The following is a 19,407-nucleotide window of genomic DNA, read 5'->3' on the forward strand; positions in this document are numbered from 1 at the left end:
CCCAACTACCTCCGTCGCCTTGTAAAACTGGCAGGCTCTGGACGTTTTGCATGCTGAAGAAAATCACTGTTTTGCCTCCAGCAAGGAACATAAATGTTGCAACACTGACTCCTCCTCTCATGAAGAAAGAGTGAACAAGTGCACCGAGTTGAGCTTCTTCTCACAGAGCCACCGGGCTAGGGACCGTGGAGCTGAGGCTGAAATCCCCAGACGCCGGTTTTCTGGGCTGGGCTTTCTGCCTTACTCACTCCTTCTCCCTCTTTGTGGATTTTACCGACCGTTCGCGAAACAGCTTCCCACACAATGGAGCTTCACGTCCTCGTGCAGGAAGTGCTCATCGACTGATGTGGCAGACTTTGCTCCCAGGCAAAAGTGAGTACCCATGGCGAGCTGAGGCCGCCTCCGACGGCGCGCGGCAGGGGCGGCGCGGGCGGCCGCTGTCCGAGATGCGGGTTCGAGGCCCGCGTGCTGAAGGGGAGCGCGGGGCCGCCGGCGCGGGGTGCTGGAGAGAACGCCAGCCAGGAGCCACAGCCGGCAGCCGGCGGGGAAGCCCGGGATCCGCCCGCCTCCCTCCCGGATGTCCCTTCTCAGAGGGGCTGAAAAATACTCTTAAGGTGCTTTGCCTCCACCACTGCCCCCAACCCCAGCTTTTACAAACTGCACTCGGCTCGCATTCGCCTTTGTCAAAGGCATCTTCACCTGCATCCTTGAGCATGAGTTTCGGCGTTGATTGTGGGATTCTCAGAATGCAAATTATTTGCGTCAAAATAAAAAGAAAAGAAAAAAAGAGCGGGGAGGGGGAATAGGCGCAGACAGGTGATGTGATGAGAGCCGGACTCGAGACTCTCCCATCAGCAGACGCCGCCGCAGCAGCTTCGCGGGCATCCGGCGGGGAAAGTTTAGGGTTAGCAATGCTGACCCGAAAGGTGTTGCTCCTCCCAAAAGTCAGCGGGGGTAGGGGCAGATGAGCAGCCTCCGGGCCGGAAGCCGGAGCTGGATGGAGGCACCTAGGCAGAGGAATTGCAGCCTGGGAGGAAGCTGGAAGGAGAGCCCGCTGGAGGAGGGAGGAGGTAAGGGAAGGGGAGTTGGTTAAAGTCAGGCAAACTCGGGTAACCGGAGGGCCTGCCCGAGTGCTGCGGCAGGGGAAGGCAAGGGCTGGAGTTCTGGCTCTTTGAGTAGAAAACTATCCTTTTAGTGACCTCTACCTGTATCCTGGGGAAGCAACCCACACTGCCCTAAGAACAAGCAACATAGGGGATTCTATGACTGGACTTGAAAATGGTTGCAAAACATTATTATTAGTCTGGAGGGATCACTTTATCTTCATTTGTCAAGTTGACCGGGAAAGATTTCCCACCTGAAATCGTGCTTCACTTGACCAGGGAAGTGCTGCTAAGCCCAATCCTGACCATCAGCTGTGCAAACTCGGGCAAGATACTTACCCTCTCTGGGCTTCGTTTTTTTCCTGCAAAGTTTAGGGAATTAATTATTTATATATATATATAAATGTTTAATGAGTTGGAAGTGCTGAATAGTGCAAGAGAGGAGCAGATGAAAATATTAATTTCAGTGGTTCTTAAAAATTAGGGGTGATAGGTCCTTTTGAGAATTAGCTGTGAGTCCTCTTCCTGGGGGAAAATGCATATGGCATGTACATAAAATTTTACATGCAATCCCGGAGGGTTTGTGGATACTCCCTGAAAGCCATGCCTGAATCCCAGGTGACAATCCCTTGTTCCTCTTCCTGTATCAATACCACCCAGCCAACTCCTCGCTGCCGGTTGGGCTGACTGTGGGAGTAATCCACAGCCTTCTTGGGGGTCTGGAGTCAGCCACGCTGCTGAAGGAGACAGCTCCCGTGTCATGGGTGAGCTCCCCACATGCTCTCTCCAGAGCTCTACCAGCCTAGCCTCTGACTCCAGGGGACCCCTCTTCACAACTCTTTTTAATGACTCTCCTAAGGCGACAGTCCTTACCCCTAGAATTTTCTGTCCCACCAACCCTGGAGAGCCATCTAAAGAGGATCGCTGTCTGAATCAGAGTGCTCTTCAGGTTACCTAGCTGGATGGCAGGGAGGCCAAGGCTTTGTTTGGAAATGAAGCACTCTTTGCTCCCTGAGGCATAGTATGAGTAGGCAGCCGTATTCTTTTGAACCTCTGTACTTTGCCTTTAGAGGACTAAGGACTCAGATCTCTGGGGACCCTGGGTGTTTCACTAGCAGTGCCAGCAAGGCACATCAGAAAACACACAGGGCTTTGGAGCTCAAGAGACTGGGCTTCAGATCTTGACTCCCACACTGAGCAAGCCTCTGAGTTTTCCTGAGCTTCACTTTTCCTATCAGCACAATGAAAATAATGCTGCTTTTTTTTTTTTTTTGCATGGTTGTTGGGAGAATGGAAATACTATGAATCATGCCTAGCCCATAGTCAATGATAAACTGTTTTTATTAATATTAATGTGGCACCATAAGTAAGTGTTCAATAGTCTCATGCTTTTTAGAACAGCTTACTCTCTCTCTCCTATGGGGCTTACATTAGTAGAAGAATGAGTAAAATTAGTTCTGGTCTAGTTATGCTCAAAAAGGAGTGGTGGGCTCAGAATACAGAGTCAGACTGGCTGTTCCAATTGTACAGTGTCAAGCAGAGCACTATGTGTTGCCGGCAAGTAAAATATGTCCAGACCAGCATGGATACTTGACCTGTCTCTCAGTTCTCTTTTGACCCATAATCTTGAGTACAAAACAGCTAGAGCTGTGCCTGCAGCTAAAAACAGCCAGGCATGGAAAGAAGTGTTGTGGCTGGGTCCATCTTCAGAAACTGTAGAGAGAAATGTCTCCATTGTCATCTTTCACAGCTTGGCACAGATGTAGCCAACTCAGCAGGTACTCTCTCTCCATGGGGTCCTGGTGCCTCCATTGCAAGTGGTCAGATGATGTAGCAATGAAAGAAGGAAACATCGGAAACTTAAAAGGAAATTGGATATCCACAGAGTAGCCAAAGATCTATCAGTATACTTTGGTGAGGTATTCCTGCATGCAAAGATAGCAGTATTGATGCCTACTATTTACTGAGCCTTTAAGATGTGCTAAGCACTTTCACACATTGCCTCAATTAATTCTCATAGCAAGATTGCAGAGTATGAGTTATCATTTAAAGCTTTACCAGTAAAGAAACTGAAACATAGAAATGTACATAGAAATGCACATACACCCCCCACCCCACATCCCGCATCTGCCAAGCCCAGGTCTGTCTGTCTGACTTTGGCACCCACTGTTTTTCCACTACCCAGTGCTCCCAAGCTCCCCAATATCAGACACTTGCATCAGCCAACTGGATTAAGATTCTTCTAAAAGGCAGGAATAGCCAAATCTAGTGGGTGCTTTTGAGTGGTGTGAACATGTACTTGGCTTGTGATACATATTAACAGGTAGCAACAACAAGATCACCTACGGGAGAATAATATTCCTGACCCTTCCCAAGCCCAGCCATTAGACTCAAGATTGGCAATACCCAACATTAGCAGGTGAGGCTGGCTCTCTGTCACTGACTTCCTTGGTAATCCTTTCAGTTAAACAGAGCTTTGGAATGTTCATTCTCTACCACCTTTAGAATCAGAACACCACTTACCTTTACCTCCCTGTGCTGAGCACGTTTTCATTCATTTATTCGACAAACATTCGCTGAGCTCTGTTTTGTGCTGGGCACTTGATGACACAGTGGGGAATGAGACACACAGGATCCCAGCCCTTGTGGAGCTTCTATGCCAGAGAGAGTGACAGAAAACAGTAGGGTGAACAAATACATCAATAAAATCATTTCAGGTACTGATAAATGCTATGAAGAAAATAGAGGCTGAAAGCTAGAGAGTGACAGGGCGTGGGAGCAACTTTCAACAGGGAAGTCAGAGAAGACTGCCATACAAAGGATACCCTTGAACTTAAACCCACATTTTCAAAAAGGGAGCCAGCCCTGGGAAAGTCTAGGGAAAGGGCTACCTTAGCAGAACTCTCAAGAGAAAGTTCTTAAATTGGAGTAAATGAAGCAGTAAAGCTTAAAGTCTGAAGATGGGCCCTTTAGAAGTTGAGTTGTATATAGGGGGAATTATTGTTTGAATGCCTACTATACTATTCTAGGCTGTGCTGTATACTCTGTTTATCTTCCCAATAATCTGGTGAGTTAGCTATTTTTGTTTTTATTTTACAGTTGAAGAAACCGAGAGTCATCAAGGTTAAGGAGCTAGTCCAAGGTTATGAAGCTGGTATTTGAATCCCTTAGTCTATTTCACTCCAAAGCCCACAACTATTTGCTAACACAACATGTGGCCTTAGAGATAATGTCTTTTGGAGAAAGTGAGGGAGCCGATAGAAGGAGAATATCAAAAGTATATTAACTAGCTGAATGCTGACAATGATTTGTATTTGATGTCCCAAATTCCAGTTAGTGCACCTACAACTGAACTGTCCAATACAGTAGCCACTAGCCACGTGTGCCTATTGAGCACTTGAAATGTGGCTATTTCATATTGAGATGTACTGTAAATGTACAACGCACCCCAGATTTTTAAGACCTAGTATTCCCCCAAAAAAGTAAACTGTCTCGGCCAGGCACGGTGGCTCACACCTGTAATCCAAGCACTTTGGGAGGCCGAGATGGGTGGATTGCCTGAGCTCAGGAGTTCGAGACCAGCCTGGGGAACACGATGAAACCCCGTCTCTATTGAAAATGCAAAAATTAGGCAGGCATGGTGGCAGGCGCCTGTAATCCCAGCTACTTGGGAGGCTGAGGCAGGAGAATCACTTGAACCAGGGAGGCGGAGGTTGCAGTGAGCCAAGATTGCGCCATTGCACTCCAGCCTGGGTGAAAGAGTGAGACTCCGTCTCAAACAAAAACAAAAACAAAAGTAAACTGTCTCAATTTTTATATTGATTGTATGCTGAAATGATAATTTTTAAATATACTAGTTTAAATAAAATATATTAAAATTAATTTTACCTTTTTCCTTTTAATGTGGCGTAATAGAAATGTTTAAATCACATATATGACTCACATTATATTTCCGTTGAATAGCACTGATCTAGACTAATAAGTTGACAAATACATGATAGGACCTTTTTCCCCCTTCTTCCAAATGTAACTTCTTCCTCTATTCTTGTGTCAGGCTCCTTCTCATCTGCCCCCACATTCAGTTATTTGGTAAAGCATGAGAGACAAGAGGTCCCTCTTCTTTCTCCCCCACCGTCATGCTGCTGGTTAGCAGGTGATCATTTGAAGTCCACTATACCACGTCACTTTGGGATCTGATAAAATAGACTCAGTGATTATATTCATCACCAAGACCAATCCTCTCACTCAGGTAAATCTCAAGAGGCTTTCAAACATCCTACAATGAAAGGGTCATTTTAAATCTGGATTTAAAGTTTTACCTTTAAATCACTTCCTAGTACATTGTCTTTGTAGTTTTGGGCACTTTGTAAAATCAGACGAGGAGACAACTAGAGCTTCATGTTTTTGTGCAAGGCTCATTAAATAAGTAATCTCATGCAGTAATAAATGTTTCTCCCTGTCCTCTTGCTTAAAACAGCATGAACAAAAAGTAGTCCCAGTTGCCAGAAGGGCTACTCCAGGGGCATCACAAAAGACCAACTTCAGTTTCTTTTGTCCACTAGCTAAAGTGGCCCTCAAATATGTCAATGAAATAAAGATACAATTTTTTTTCCTGCAGTTTCATTTATTTAAAAAAAAAAGAGCAGTCAGATTCTGGTATTGCTGGAGAAAGTCTCTGGAGAGCAAAGACCTGGATTCTGCTTTTGTCTACTCTACTGGTTTGCGTGTTACCCTCTCTCTCCCTTTTTTCCCCCAACTTTCTTCCTTACTTCCTGTAGTAAGTTTGGTGTTGATGAGATAATGCCACAAAAAATGCTAATGGTGAAATTTGCTGTGCAAATTGGCCATGGTTATGATTGATAACCTGAATACAAATGGCATCTCTAGACATGTGCCTGCAGGGAGGAATTGCCTTTATGTAGCTGGAGCAAAACATTATGTAAGATTCACTTGGAATAACATTTGTTCATTTCCACTTGAAATCCAAATCTGGGGGAAATGGCAGTAAAGAAGCTGACAAGAATGAATCTTAGTGCATCTGTCACTGGTAGACTGAGTTCTTTCTCTAGTCTATATAGGTTCCAGAGAGAAAACACCCAATTGAAAAAGGACAAGCTGGTTTTATTCACTGGCCAGAAATGGAAAATGAAAGACCTCTTGCCCTAAAAAGTCATCTTCTTCCCCAGTGGGAAGCTGCAGGATTGTGACGAGTTAGATGTCGGGTGGGGAGCTATGTAAACACATGCAGGGAGGAAGTACAGAGGCACAGACACAGATAAACATGCTTCTCCATGCATCCTATGGAGAGAAAATGGTGGCAGTTTTCTTCTAGGGGTGGGGAGCCCAGCATTGTAACGCTATGTTAATGACCTAAACGGAACAAGGGGTGGCCACTTCTGATTCGCACTGGTTTCCTGCAGGCCTCTTGTACTTGGCAAAAGATCACCAAGCTCCTGCGACATCCCAGGCCATCTGGAGTTCTTTAAGCAAGAGTATCTATAGATAAAGAAACTAGGGAAGATAACAATTTAAGAAAATAATGAGCTTTCCCAGCTATTTCTCTAGGGCTGCCCTGGTAATATTTCTACATCAACAGCAACACATATTTTTCAGCATTGTGTAAGCCAGGAAATCTATGCTAGACTCCATGGGGAAAATAGAAGAATAAAACATGGTTCTCGCTCTGGAGGAGCATAGTTCCTAGTTGGGAAGGTGGACAGAAACATAAAAGACCAGTATCATGTAAAGAACATTTTCTAAGTGTTACATAAGTGATGCAAACAAAGTTTTGAGATTCTGGAGGGCAGCGTGCCCATAACCTCTAAGGTACATTAAGAAAGACCAAGTAGAAAATGGGCATTGAGGGCTGGAAGCCTAAAGACACATGGAGAGAAGGAGAGAGCCACCTCAAATAAGAAAAAATGCCCAATGGTGTGGCAGTGGAAATGTGCATGGGTTCGGGGGTGCGTGATGTGGAAAAGAACAGTTGGCTTAATCCAATGGCTCCAGATCAGAGCTTTACATCAGAATCACCTGGGAAGCTTTTAAAAATTACAAATGCCTCAGCCCCACTCCAGAGCTTCCATTTAATTAGTTTAAGACTGGGGCCTGGTCTCAGTGGTGTTTTTGATTGATTTTGTTTTGTTTTTGTTTCTGTCTCAATTTCCCAGAATATTCTAATGTGAAGTCAGAGTTGAGAATCACTGAGCAAAAACCAAGATTTTTATATCATAATCATGGGACATTGAAAGAAGTAATCTTTTAAAGGCGATTAAATGGACAACCAAGAGTGTGACCTTTAATTTGTAGAAATTGTATATACATGCACATTTGTATGTAGTCTTTTAAATTCACAGATAATTCCTCGTGGTGATTCTGTCTACTTGGATGATGTGGCTGAAAGCCTCTGTAACCAGCTGCCTACTCTTGTCCTCTGTGTACTTTGGGGGTGTCCTACAGTCGATCCTAGCTAAGTGGGGCACAATGGGCATCTCACAGGTGCTCGTTTCCACCAGGCTTTTTGTAATCATTGCCAAGGGCTTTATTATCATGCCTAATGGTGCCCACAGTAGCTATTTAATAAGCATCTGCAATCTTCCCTCACCTCTCCAAATTTACAAATTGAGAAATGGAGTTTAATTACTTGCCTTGGGCCAGGAGACTAGCTGGTGATGAAGGTGAAATGAGAATTCTCAGGGAGGTGAAATTAGAATTTCCAGCCACTGAATTCCACACACCTTATTAAACTCCCAAAGTGAGTCTACCCACTCTCCTGTTGGTGTTAGAATGTTATTTCTTACATGAATGAATTAGTGTCACAGATCAGTAGGTGAAGATGACTGGTTTCCCTAAGCTGCCAACACTGTGATTATCTGAGTGTCAGTGACCCATAGGCAGTCACAGTGGTCCCGAGAGCCCCGTCCCTGATGCCTGGGAGCTCTCAGTCTAGTGAAGTTTGGCCTTACATATTTATAGTTTAGCCACTCTAACATCTGGGAAGTGAAGACTCTGGTTGCTATTCCGGTGCTCCTAGCCCCACACTTTACGGCTGTTCTGATTTCTCTTCTCTGAAGCTCTTGTTCACTGAAAGGATATCAGCTTTTTGCTACACCCCTGAAAAAAAGAGGAGAAAGCCCAGCATTTTAAACAGCTGCTTTTTTTTTTTTTTTTTGGATAGAGTCTTGCTCTGTCTCCAGGCTGGAGTGCAGTGGCATGATCTCGGCTCACTGCAACCTCTGCCTCCCGGGTTCAAGCTAGTCTCCTGCCTCAGCCTCCCAAGTAGCTGGGACTACAGGCACGTGCCACCAAGCCCAGCTAATTTTTGTATTTTTAGTAGAGACGGGGTTTCACCATGTTGGCCAGGATGGTCTCGATCTCTTGACCTCCCGATCTGCCCGCCTTGGCCTCCCAAAGTGCTGGGATTACAGGCATGAGCCATCACACCAGGCCAACAGCTGCATTTTAAAGAATCCTCTGTATGTGTTGGGAGCTTCTGGGTTCACTGCCCATGGTGAGATTGCGGGTGGGGATGGAGGTTCTTCTGAAGGACAGTGTGGGGGAAAAGCCAGAGTCTTGGCAATACAGCCTCTTTAGACAAAAAGATAGGTCAATTTGTACCATTCTCAAATGGTTGGGTTTTCTTTTCTCTGTCTCCAAATCCATTACTGATTTAAAACAATTTCCAAAAGCTTTAGCAATAGCAAAAAGCAAGCCTCTTAAACAGTGTTGCTCCACACTGATTGCACGTGAGAATCACCTAGGGAGCTTTAAAAACAACTCATAGACTCACTGAATCAATATTCTGGGAAGGGGCCTGGACATTCGTATTTATTTACAGTTCTCCAAGTTTATAATGTGCATCCAGGGCTAAGAGCTACTACTGGTCAGCTATGATCCAAATCTTAATTACTTATTTATATTTCTTCTTTTGCCTTGTTTTAGAGTCTCATGGTCCAGAAAACCATCAAACTATATTTTTGTTGAGTAGCAATTTCATCATTCTGTTCTTTAAAAAACATGATTTTGAGCATAATTTAAGTTTGCTACTTCTATAGAGAGACCTCACACTCAGTAGCCTCATGATTAAAATTTTCTGTGTGCAATTTAGAAATCGGATTGCCAGAAGCTTGCTAATTAATTATGAGATTGAAAGATAAAGGTTAAGCTTTCCTGCCACCTATATATGAGATTTCCCAATTGCTATGTTAATCTTTAGTTAACCAAGACTTGCTTTCTTGTCTCAGCCATTTTAAAGCCAGTTAACTCCGTTCCTGTTCACACCCTTATTAAAAATATAATTACAGCAGTAGTCTCCAGGGACTGTCATTGGGTAGGCTTTACCAAGGTAAATTAGCCAAGAAATAACTAGGCTGCGTAACACCCTCTCAGACCCTGGAAATCATTTTGGTTGCAGAAGCTACTTAGTTTCAGAGTAGGCTGGGGTACTCATAAATTTGGATTTGGAAAAAGCCAATTCCAAGTCATTCTAAATGTGGAAGAATCTGTGATTTCGAGAATGATTCTGGAATCAGTTATCCAGGGTCCAGCCAAGTCTGATACACCAATCCTCAGAAGGTTGTATTAATAACAAAAAGAAACCAGGTTTTTGTATTAGATTTGATGGAAGAGTTTGGGGGACAGAAGATGATGTAGCATTTTGTTTTCTGGGGTGCTGAGATTGCGAGATTAAGAGAAAATAAGAAAAAAAAATTGCAGGGGAGAAGGATGGACAGAGGCCTCCTGTTAGTCAAGTATCATGGGCATCAGAATTTCTTTATTCACTCAACTAGTGTTTATGGAGGTTCTGCTTTGTTCCAAGGACCCATTATAGGAGCTGGAGATACAAGGATGAAGTTCCTACTCTAGTGTAGTTTACATTCCAGTAAGAGGAAACAGATATCTACACTAAAAACAAACAATAAATAAAACCCAATAAATTAGTCAGTACTATGAAAAAAATGCAGCGAAGTGAAGGAATAGAGTTTGCTGAGGGCTGCTTTCAATAGCTTGTACGAGTTGCACTGTCTGAGGAGGTGGCCTTCAAGCTAGCACGTCAATACTAAAAAGAAAAGCATGCCGAGAGCTGGCAGAAAGAAGGCTTCTGGCAGAAAGAAGGCTTCAGGCAGAAAGAAGCCTTCAGGTAGAAAGAACAACAGCAAAAGTCTTAAGACTGAAAAAGGTCTGAGTTGTTCAGGAAACAGAAAGGAGACCATTGTGGCTGGACCCGAGGTAAGAAGCAATGAGGGACAGGTGGGAAAAGAGCAAGGAGGGCCCAAGGTCATGGGATGGAGTTAGGCTGTTAAGTGCTTTGAGAGCCTAACATCCTAACTCACTGGGAGGTTTTCAGCAGGGAAGGACCATGGTTGGCATTGCCTTTGAGAGCTCTTCCCAGCTTCTGAGTGGAGAATGGCTTGAAGACTGAAAGCAGAGGGTTTGTAGGAGGCTGATCGGAAGTACAAGCAAGAGGGAAGGGTGGATCATGCCAAGGTGACAGCAAGTAAGGTGGAAGAGGTGTTGGATTCAGGATGGAATTTGGAGATATGGCTTTCAGATGGAGGGGACCAGTGAAAGTGCTGGAAAACCTATCCTGTTCAAGATGATTGTTCCTGCCCTACCCTTGTTTTAGACCCCTTGTTTTGAACTAAAACAGAATAATATCTAGTGCTATTTAAAAACATTAGGAATTTTAACCTTAACTTGTTTAAGCAGAACAAAACAAATCCCTGCCTGGGGAGAAAATTCTGTTTGCTGCTTTTGCCTCTTAACCATAAAAATTTCATCCTGTCTCATAAGACTATTCTGATGGCTTTTGTTGTTTTTGATAACTGTGCTTTTCGTAAGTGCTGGAAAGGTCACATTCGCATTACTAGTTTATCTCTTTTCTGAGTGTTTTGACACTTTGACTGTGTTTACCAAGGCCTTCCTGCTGTCAGACATTTACATGGGGCTTTCTACCGTTGGTCAGTTTCTCCGTATAAATGCTAATATAATCGCAAGCATTTAGTGGGCACTGACTATATGCAAGGCCTTCTTTTAAGAATTTCATGTTTTAACTCATTTAGTCCTTCCAGCCACCCTTTATAATAAAAAGTGTGTACTCTTATTATCATTTTATAGATGAGGAAACTGAGGCAAAAAAAAGAGGTTAAGTCATATGCCCAAGATCATATAGCTGGTAAGTAGTAAAGCCAGATTTTGAACTGAATCTGTCTGTAGAGCTCTGGTTTCCTAGCCACTATGTTGTGCCACTTTTCTATATAATTGAAGCTGCCACCTTCAGAAGTAGACTTGTTTCTCCTGCAAAAACCCCAAGGTACCACTAGGAGACACTAAAAGTGGGCCGGGCTTCCAGGAGTGGGACTGGTGGGGAGATGGCATAATCTAGAGGCTGAATGATCCAACCCCTCTCCAGGAAGGCCTCACATCTAAACCACCTGCCATCTGCCAAGGCGGGAGGATAAACCACCACCCACCCTGCCGCCAACAGGGCACTGGCTGGTAAAAGTTGCCAGTACCAGAGGAGTCTTGATGAAATGCCCTCTCTTTTCCTCAAACTCTTTCTGCCTACTATTCATAGTTTCTGTGTTGTACCCACCCACCTGCCACTTAACAAAGACTGAAGAAACCAGGGTTATTCAACAAGCCATGAAGCAAATTCTAATTGATCCCTACGGTCATCTGAGGCTGGCCTTTGGAAACTTAAAAAAAATATTAAAAAAAGATAGAGAGTCATTAATTTATTTGTTACCACATTATTTGCTTTAAAATTTTGATGGCTTCTCTCCAGTGTTTTATTAGTAGAAGCGAAATAAGCCTAGGAAACACAATATTTCATTCTGTCTTCTCTACCTTTCACTGCATATCTACCTTGGTTTCTCAATAACTAGCATGAAAGTAACACACCTTCCTTCCTAATGATAATAACAACAATGGATTTAGCAGAATTGAAGTTTATACAAGGAAATGCATTAAGATTTTAACTTAAGTAATGAATTCTTCAGCAATGGCCGTAAAGGCAGTAATTGTGATGATTTGTCTTCTATACTATATGTTTAAACTAGTTATATATTTTAATTATATAAGAGGCAATTTTTTTGCTCCAGTTGCCATAGGGTAATTTTGAATAGAGATTAACATGCATTCATTGGAAGTGTTGAATTTACCTAATCCAATCATCAATTTGTTTATTCAACTTTAATTTTCAAAAAAAAGTTATTTTAAAATATTATATGATACGTATCAGGTGTTTCTTATGGTTAACTTTCAAATTTAAAACTGCAAAGAAAACAGAAATCCATATACATAGTTGCAGTAAACTATACTCAATTAAGTTTGGAAGATTGCAGTGGCAACATCAGTTAATTAAAGTTTGAAAGCTATTTCAAATCTTTGCATATTCTCCAAATAACTCAGAATCCTACAAAAAGCTAAATGTTTAAAAAAAATTGTCTTCAAACCAATAATATAAATTTCTTCTTTATTGGGATGATTTTGGTTAGATATTTAGCAGAAAGTAAGGGTGAATATATATTAGATATAGGTATGTCCTAAGCTAAAATCAAGTCATTTAAAGATCAGAGCAATTAATGGCAGTTATTAGATCACAGGGATGAGTCTATCACCTCCCTCAGGGTTTGATTCAATGGGTTTTATTTTTCTCTTAGCAACTCTTCTTATTTTACTTTTCAAAGGATATCATTGAAATCATTATAATGTTCATTTCTGTGACTTTTAAATTTTTATTTTTATGCATGGTTTAAAATTCATTTAGTTCATTTAAAACTCAAAGATACAAAAGAGCATTCATAAAAATATGTCCCCCTCTCCTGTCCTCCAGCCTTTACAAAAATATACCATATATATGAATATGGGCCAAATACCCTTTTAAAGTTATCTCACACACGAGATGCTATGACTGTGTGAAGCCGGAGCCTACAGACTATTGCTGATCCCCCAGTAGTAGTAGCAGTGACTCTTTAGTGGCCCTGGAGCTTCCTTTCTAAACTCAAGTGTATTATTTAATGTGGCTATTTAGGGATGAACAGCAGTATTTTCAGAGAAAAGTATAGAAGAACAGATGAAATCACACAAGATGCACACATCTGGGTATTGGTGGGCGTGTACTTTCAGCGGTGAGTTTACAAATTATCTAGATAGAGTTAAGTATCAGGTTTAAGAGTCCTAGGATCTAAGCCTGCACGGGTTCAGTCTTCTGCAGGAACTTAGGAATGTTGGGGTTCACTTAGGCCCCCAATGCTGGCATGTACACCCACTTTCAGGAGACTGGAGGTGTAAGTTCCTCTCTGCATTTGTCTCAGGTCATCACAGGCCTCAGAAGTTTCTCAGCAGAAAAGGATTGCATGGGTTGGATGTCCAGAAGGATACGTGGAGTTAAACATCAGTCAGTGGAGCTAGAGACTTGCTAAGATTTGGGAAGAGGGTGAGGGAAGGCAAAACCTGTCACCTAAAGGGGAATTCTAGAATGTACTTATTACACTCATGGCATTACCCTACCACCTTCATTTATCACCTTGTGTCAAACATAGACTTCTTGGTCAAGACCACTATGCTATAAGCTACCTGAGGGCAGGACTATGACTTACTCCCCTTTGTTTACCCTGCCCCAGTGCCTAACAGTGTCTTTGGTACTGGAATGTTTGATAAGTGGGTTAAACTTTTGAAATTGAATATTTCAAATAATCACAGATAACGGATGGTTAAAAATCAAGTCCTTGTTAGCCTAACTAGTGTCAAACCAAATCACTGTCCATGTCTCCTAAAGAAATAAAAGTTTTCTAATTGCCTATATAGGTCTGGACTCAAAACTATAAGGCAGCACACTGTCTTTGGTGTTGACCTATGTCCCAGGTTGTCCATGGTCATCACACACTAATGACCACTTGTATGTGTATTTCATCTAGAGGATCATGCAGAGTGGTATGCTAGGCCCAAGGAATAAGTTTACCTGCTTATTTCACTTCTCCACTGTCATCCTACTCTGTTTTAGGAAGAATTTCTTTTACCTCTGCTTACCCTACTAAGATGCCCCACATAAGCCCCCAACTCCTTTTCTTGTCCCCCTCCCACTTTGTTGTCTGTTTTCCTCTGTCAGACCCCTTCCTCCTCCAAACTGAACTTTCCTGAGAATATACCAAAGAACTCAATAAACCATTCAGGTCACTATAGTTCAATAAATGAGCACTTCCAGAATTTGCATTTTAATAGTGGTTCAACCTCAAGTCTCCATTGGTGGAAACGTCACTGTGATCTAGGTGAGAGAAACATTTTGATAGCCTGTGGGAACCTCCAATAGCACCTTATAGTAGCTTCTTCTGGTGCCTGTGTAATACCACAGTTTCCAGAAGGCTTGTTGATATCCAGCTAAGTGAAAAGAAAGTCCTCACTTCCAGAGTTCTTACTTCTATTTCTTTCTTTTTCTTTTCCTTTTTTTTTTTTTTTTTTGAGACAGAGTCTTTTTCTGTCACCCAGGCTGCAGTGCAGTGGCGCAATCTCGGCCTGCTGCAACCTCTGCCTCCTGGGTTCAAGCGATTCTCTTGCCTCAGCCTCCTGAGTAGCTGGAACAGATGTGCGCCACCAAGCCAAGCTAATTTTTTTTTTTTTTTTTTTTTTTAGTAGAGACAGGGTTTCACCATGTTGACCAACCTGGTCTCGAACTCCTGCCTATCCACCTGCCTCAGCCTCCCAAAGTGCTGGAATTACAGGCATGAGCCACCGTGCCCGGCCCTTATTTCTATTTCTAAATAGCAATGGATTCCACTCTTCCAAGGACCCGGAACTTGCCCTAGGGGTGAGGGTCTTTTGTACATCTTGCAACTGAGAACTTTTGCTAGAATCAGACAGACAACATAGATCTCAGCTCTAATTTTCCAGGAGTGAAGCTGTGGAGCAAGTGAGTTACCTCTCTGTCTCACTTTTTCATCTGTACAATGAGGCTACTAAAACATACATTCCAGGGTTGCTGGGAGAAAAAGACAAGACAAGGTATGTACAACACTTGGCACCAAGGAAGCACACAATTCATGGGAGTAATTACTATCATCCTCACCAAAGAGTTCATGATTTAGTGGGGGACACCAACACATGTATGGTCAACAGGGTAAAATGCTAAGGGTGTGGGGCAAGTGTTGCGTCTGAGCTCAGTACAAATTTATGAGCCTCAAAGGCCCTAAAACATCCTTGACCACTCAGTTCTATTTCACACCCTTCTTGCACTTCACCAACAAACCAGCAACATGCTTCTGGTTGGCAGCCTTTATAAAAGAATTTACCTTCTGTAGTCAAGTCCAAAGCTCTTACTGCTTACCACATGACAGCCAATAAGACAAGATATTGGGGCAAGGAAGATGACTTTATTTCAGGGAGCCAGCAATCCTAGAAGATGGCAGACTGATGTACTAAAGAACCATCTTAAGTTGATAGATTGTTAGGCTCCTTTTATGTTAGGGGAAGGGGGAATAGGTAGGGGGTTAAGGTCTACAGTTGACTGGTGACCACAGGCATCTGGGCATCAGCAGGGATCTGAGGAGGTTGCAAAACTTCTTTGTTCATGGTCAACTACTTTCCAGACTGACCTTGTTTCCATAAATTTTTAAGATGGCATTGTTATTTGTGTGCATACTGTCTAATCTCCTCAGGGGTCTGTTTCAAAAGAGAGATGGTTGTTAGTTCTGAAGTTAAACTATAATCTAAATTTTTCCCATCATTAGCTTGGCCTATGTGCAGGAATGAGCAAAGGCAGTTAGCTTGTGAGGTTAGAAGCAAGATGGAGTCAGCTATGTGATGTTTCTCCCACTGTTACACATCCCTGAATACAAGAGCAATACATTTCTTCTTTTTGCGGTGTTTGCTTCAAGCCTGTGCCACTGAGAAATTGGGTGATCTAGGGAAGTTTTACTTCTCTTGAACCTCGGGCTCTATCTTTGTAACAATGGAAAAATTAATGCCTGCATTCCAGGCCCTTTTGAGGGTGGAGGAAGATAATGGTTGAGAAACTTCTCATCTATAGTTGATCCTCAATGAGTTTGCCCCTTTTCCTGTGACGCTGCTTATGTATTTGGATGGTTCGAGCAGTGCGTCACACACGGAGGAAAGGCAATGGAATGATGACAAATAGTTTGTTGATTTGGTGCTTTGTACATTTACCCACAAATGGCACAGTTTCAAGGCCACTGTTCTTGCCAAATACTATCTGGAGAGCTAGGTTATGAGCCTTTGGAACCCAGATCTGATAAGTATGGAGGAAAACTCCTCAAGGGAGATGAAGCTGGGAGATTAGCAGAATATACTTTCTCCATTTGTCCCACATTTGATGCCAGCAGGCAAACCAGAGCCAGCTGGGCAGTATACAATTCCCAGAAATAAGGAAAGGGTAGAAGCACGTGTTCTTCCTCTAGCAAAACCAAGGCAAATGGAAAAGCTCAGAAATATATCAGCACCATTAGCAAGAGGCACAATGGGGAAGGCTGGAAATGTGCTGAGGAAAATCACATTGCTGGTCAACGCATAGCTGCCTGCTGGAGAAGAGAGTCTGCAGACACACCTCAGCCTGGACAAAGGCCTCCAGGACCAGGGGCTGTGCTCTGCAGGAACTGGGCCCCAGGCATTGAGGACTGAAAACCAGCCCAACAAAGCATACCTGTTTCCATTTGTGAGAGATGAAATGATATGGGTTTTGTGACTCACTAAACCACTTGGAAGGCCAAACAATTACGAAAGCAAGATGCCTGGCTTCTTCTAGCCACATGGAGGGGCCCTCAGACTTGAGTAGCTGTGTGCCACTTATCTGGGGTGGCTGCACCAAAAACAGTGAGATTTAGATGCTTGTTATTGTTCATCATTCAATTTTGGTTCTGTCTATTTACTTCTAATTCCTCAAATATTATTGTGATTGGTGGTATAGAAAGGAAACGTTCATTTGTGAGCAAAGTGTGCAGTCAGAATGTAATAGTGAAATTCCCAGAAAAAAAAAAAACTAAGATAGCTAAAGAAACAGCAGTAACATGAGCTCCAAATATCTTGAGTTGTATTGTTAAGGTGAGAATCCATAATGTAAAGGGACTAATGTAAAGGGAATGCTTTGAAATCAAAGGCATAACCCGAGTGTGATAACCTAAAAGGTTGTGGATTTCTTTTAAAGTAGAAATCACATGTGGCTTTGGGAAATCATCAACTGAAGCATAAGCTATGCTTATGGATTCTCGCTGTGTTATCACTAAGACCGATTATGTAAAGACTTGGCAAATCCATGTAAAAATGTAAAAGTTCCCACAATGGTATTTCATGGGGATCTCCTTTTACAAAGTGGTCATTGATCAGGACATTTTTCACTGATATATTCCTTTGGAAGCAATGAATTTTAGATAGGATATGATTATTGTACAATGTGATAGGTAGCTCTGATTATTCAAGCAGCTAGGGCATTATTCAGTGGCAAAGCATTAAGCTACTCTGGAATCTTTCTTCTGTGTAAGCAGGCAGCTGCTGTTGAGACTTTCTCTTTGTGGGTGAATTTGCCCAACCAATGGCAAGCATTCACTGGGAGTAGGGGAATGACGCTGATCACTGTTAATGACAGTTGAAAATGAAATGCTTTAATGAATCTCGTACTTGGACTTGGCTGCTGAGCCAGAGCCCTGTACTTGAAGAGCTTAATCATGATGCCTCAACATTTAGATCTTGACCCTGAACTGCTATGACTTCCTCCCACCCTCAGTTTTGAGAGAAACTTTAAATTCGCTAGGGGATTCAACGTTTTACATGTTTGGTTATGCAAAATGGGAACAGTAGTGTCCAAACAACGGAATAGGCTTCTATATTATCCTTTCATTTAGGCAGTATAACTGACATGATTACCAAAGTCATGTTGTAATACATGTATACAAATTAATTTCATACCGGGGGACTTCACTGGGGGGAAAAATGGGAAGTCCCTATTTGTGAAAACTATGATTTTGGTTTCTTTCTGAATAAAGCACTGCTAATCTCTTTGGTGTACAGGATAGTGTGGTATTATGTTCTAAAAATCAGAAGCCCCCGACCTTAATTTCAACTAATCTGGTGACATCATTTTGTACTTCTGAGTTTCATTTCCCAACAATTTCATGTTTCTTAGTAGGTGGGGAACCCAGAATTGAAAGGCATCAAAAAGAGCTAAATATAACCAGAAGCCTGCTAACTCACCAGCTTTCTAAAATTCAGGAAGTATCTTTAACTTGATTGCTGAACCTCCAAAGACATGATGATCAGATGACTGGTTAATGGGTATTTTTTCAGACTCTACATGATTATCAGAAATGGCTGCCCTGGCCAAAATTGTACACCTACGAAGAAGTATTATCTAGAAGAACTTATATTCATCTACTTAATGTGGACCTCAAATATTAAAGATGTTCCTAATATGTTCTAGACTGGAGTCAGCAATACTTTTCATAAAGAGCCAGATAGTAAATATTTCTAGGCTTTTTGGGCCATATAGCCTCTGTCACAATTCCTCAACTCTGCCCTTATCACACAAAAGCAGCCATAGACAATGCATAAGTGAATGAATGTGGCTGTGTTTCAATAAAATTAGACTCTCTTAATGCCAAATATTTATCTGCTGGAATAACACAAATTAATTTATCCTCAAATCTGTTTAACCTATTAATATTTCAGCCAATATTACATTAATATTTTATGAATCTGGTGTCATATTATACATGAATTTATCTGAACATTTGGTTAACCCATGAATATTTACTCAATATTAATACTACATCATGAATCTGTTATCAAGTCATATACAGATTTCTTTAAAAAATTTCCCTTATTTAGCATACTTGTCAATAACATCAATAAGCAAGTATCTTAAGTTAATTATCTATCGGGTTATATAGCAGATCCTCTCCCCCTTTTGTAACTCTTTCTGTTACAAGGGATTTTACATTATTATGGTATTGGGAAGTAAGTCTATTTATCCTGTCCCTATCTGTCTTCATATTAACCATATTCTGTTATAGCTTTTATCTTTGCAGACAGAATAGTTCAAATCTTCATGATTTGTCCTTAAACAACCCCCACTTCCTCATCCTCTTGAACATTTTATGCCTCCATCACTGTCTCTTCAGGTCTTGTGAGTCCTTGAAGTGCAGTGACTAGGCTGGAACATGGTGTTCCAGGTTGGTCACATCACCTCTTCCTAATGATGCCCCGTTGTACCTTTTGACTATAGCAAGGAATAAACAAAGTCAGAAGTGTGAAAGTGGGGGAGAAATTGAGAAAGCGCAGGGGATTTAGGGGAGAGCAA

The 19,407-nt window shown here is 42.1% G+C and overlaps 1 protein-coding gene across 3 annotated transcripts in view; it reads left to right on the forward strand.

Moving 5' to 3' along the window:
• The first annotated feature begins 62 nt into the window (after positions 1 to 62).
• The window catches only part of PRLR (prolactin receptor), a 180,666-nt gene continuing 161,321 nt past the window's right edge, over positions 63 to 19,407 (forward strand). Inside the window, exon 1 of one of the 3 annotated variants that reach the window (XM_055245995.2) lies at positions 63 to 372. The gene's annotated coding sequence lies outside the window, so the exon portion shown is untranslated. Of the gene's footprint in view, positions 373 to 853; positions 1,071 to 19,407 lie in introns of those variants that run through there. The other 2 variants (XM_063619904.1, XM_055245996.2) reach the window with 2 other exon arrangements.

Source organism: Symphalangus syndactylus, chromosome 16 (assembly GCF_028878055.3).
Source record: "Symphalangus syndactylus isolate Jambi chromosome 16, NHGRI_mSymSyn1-v2.1_pri, whole genome shotgun sequence".
Lineage (NCBI taxonomy): Eukaryota > Metazoa > Chordata > Mammalia > Primates > Hylobatidae > Symphalangus > Symphalangus syndactylus.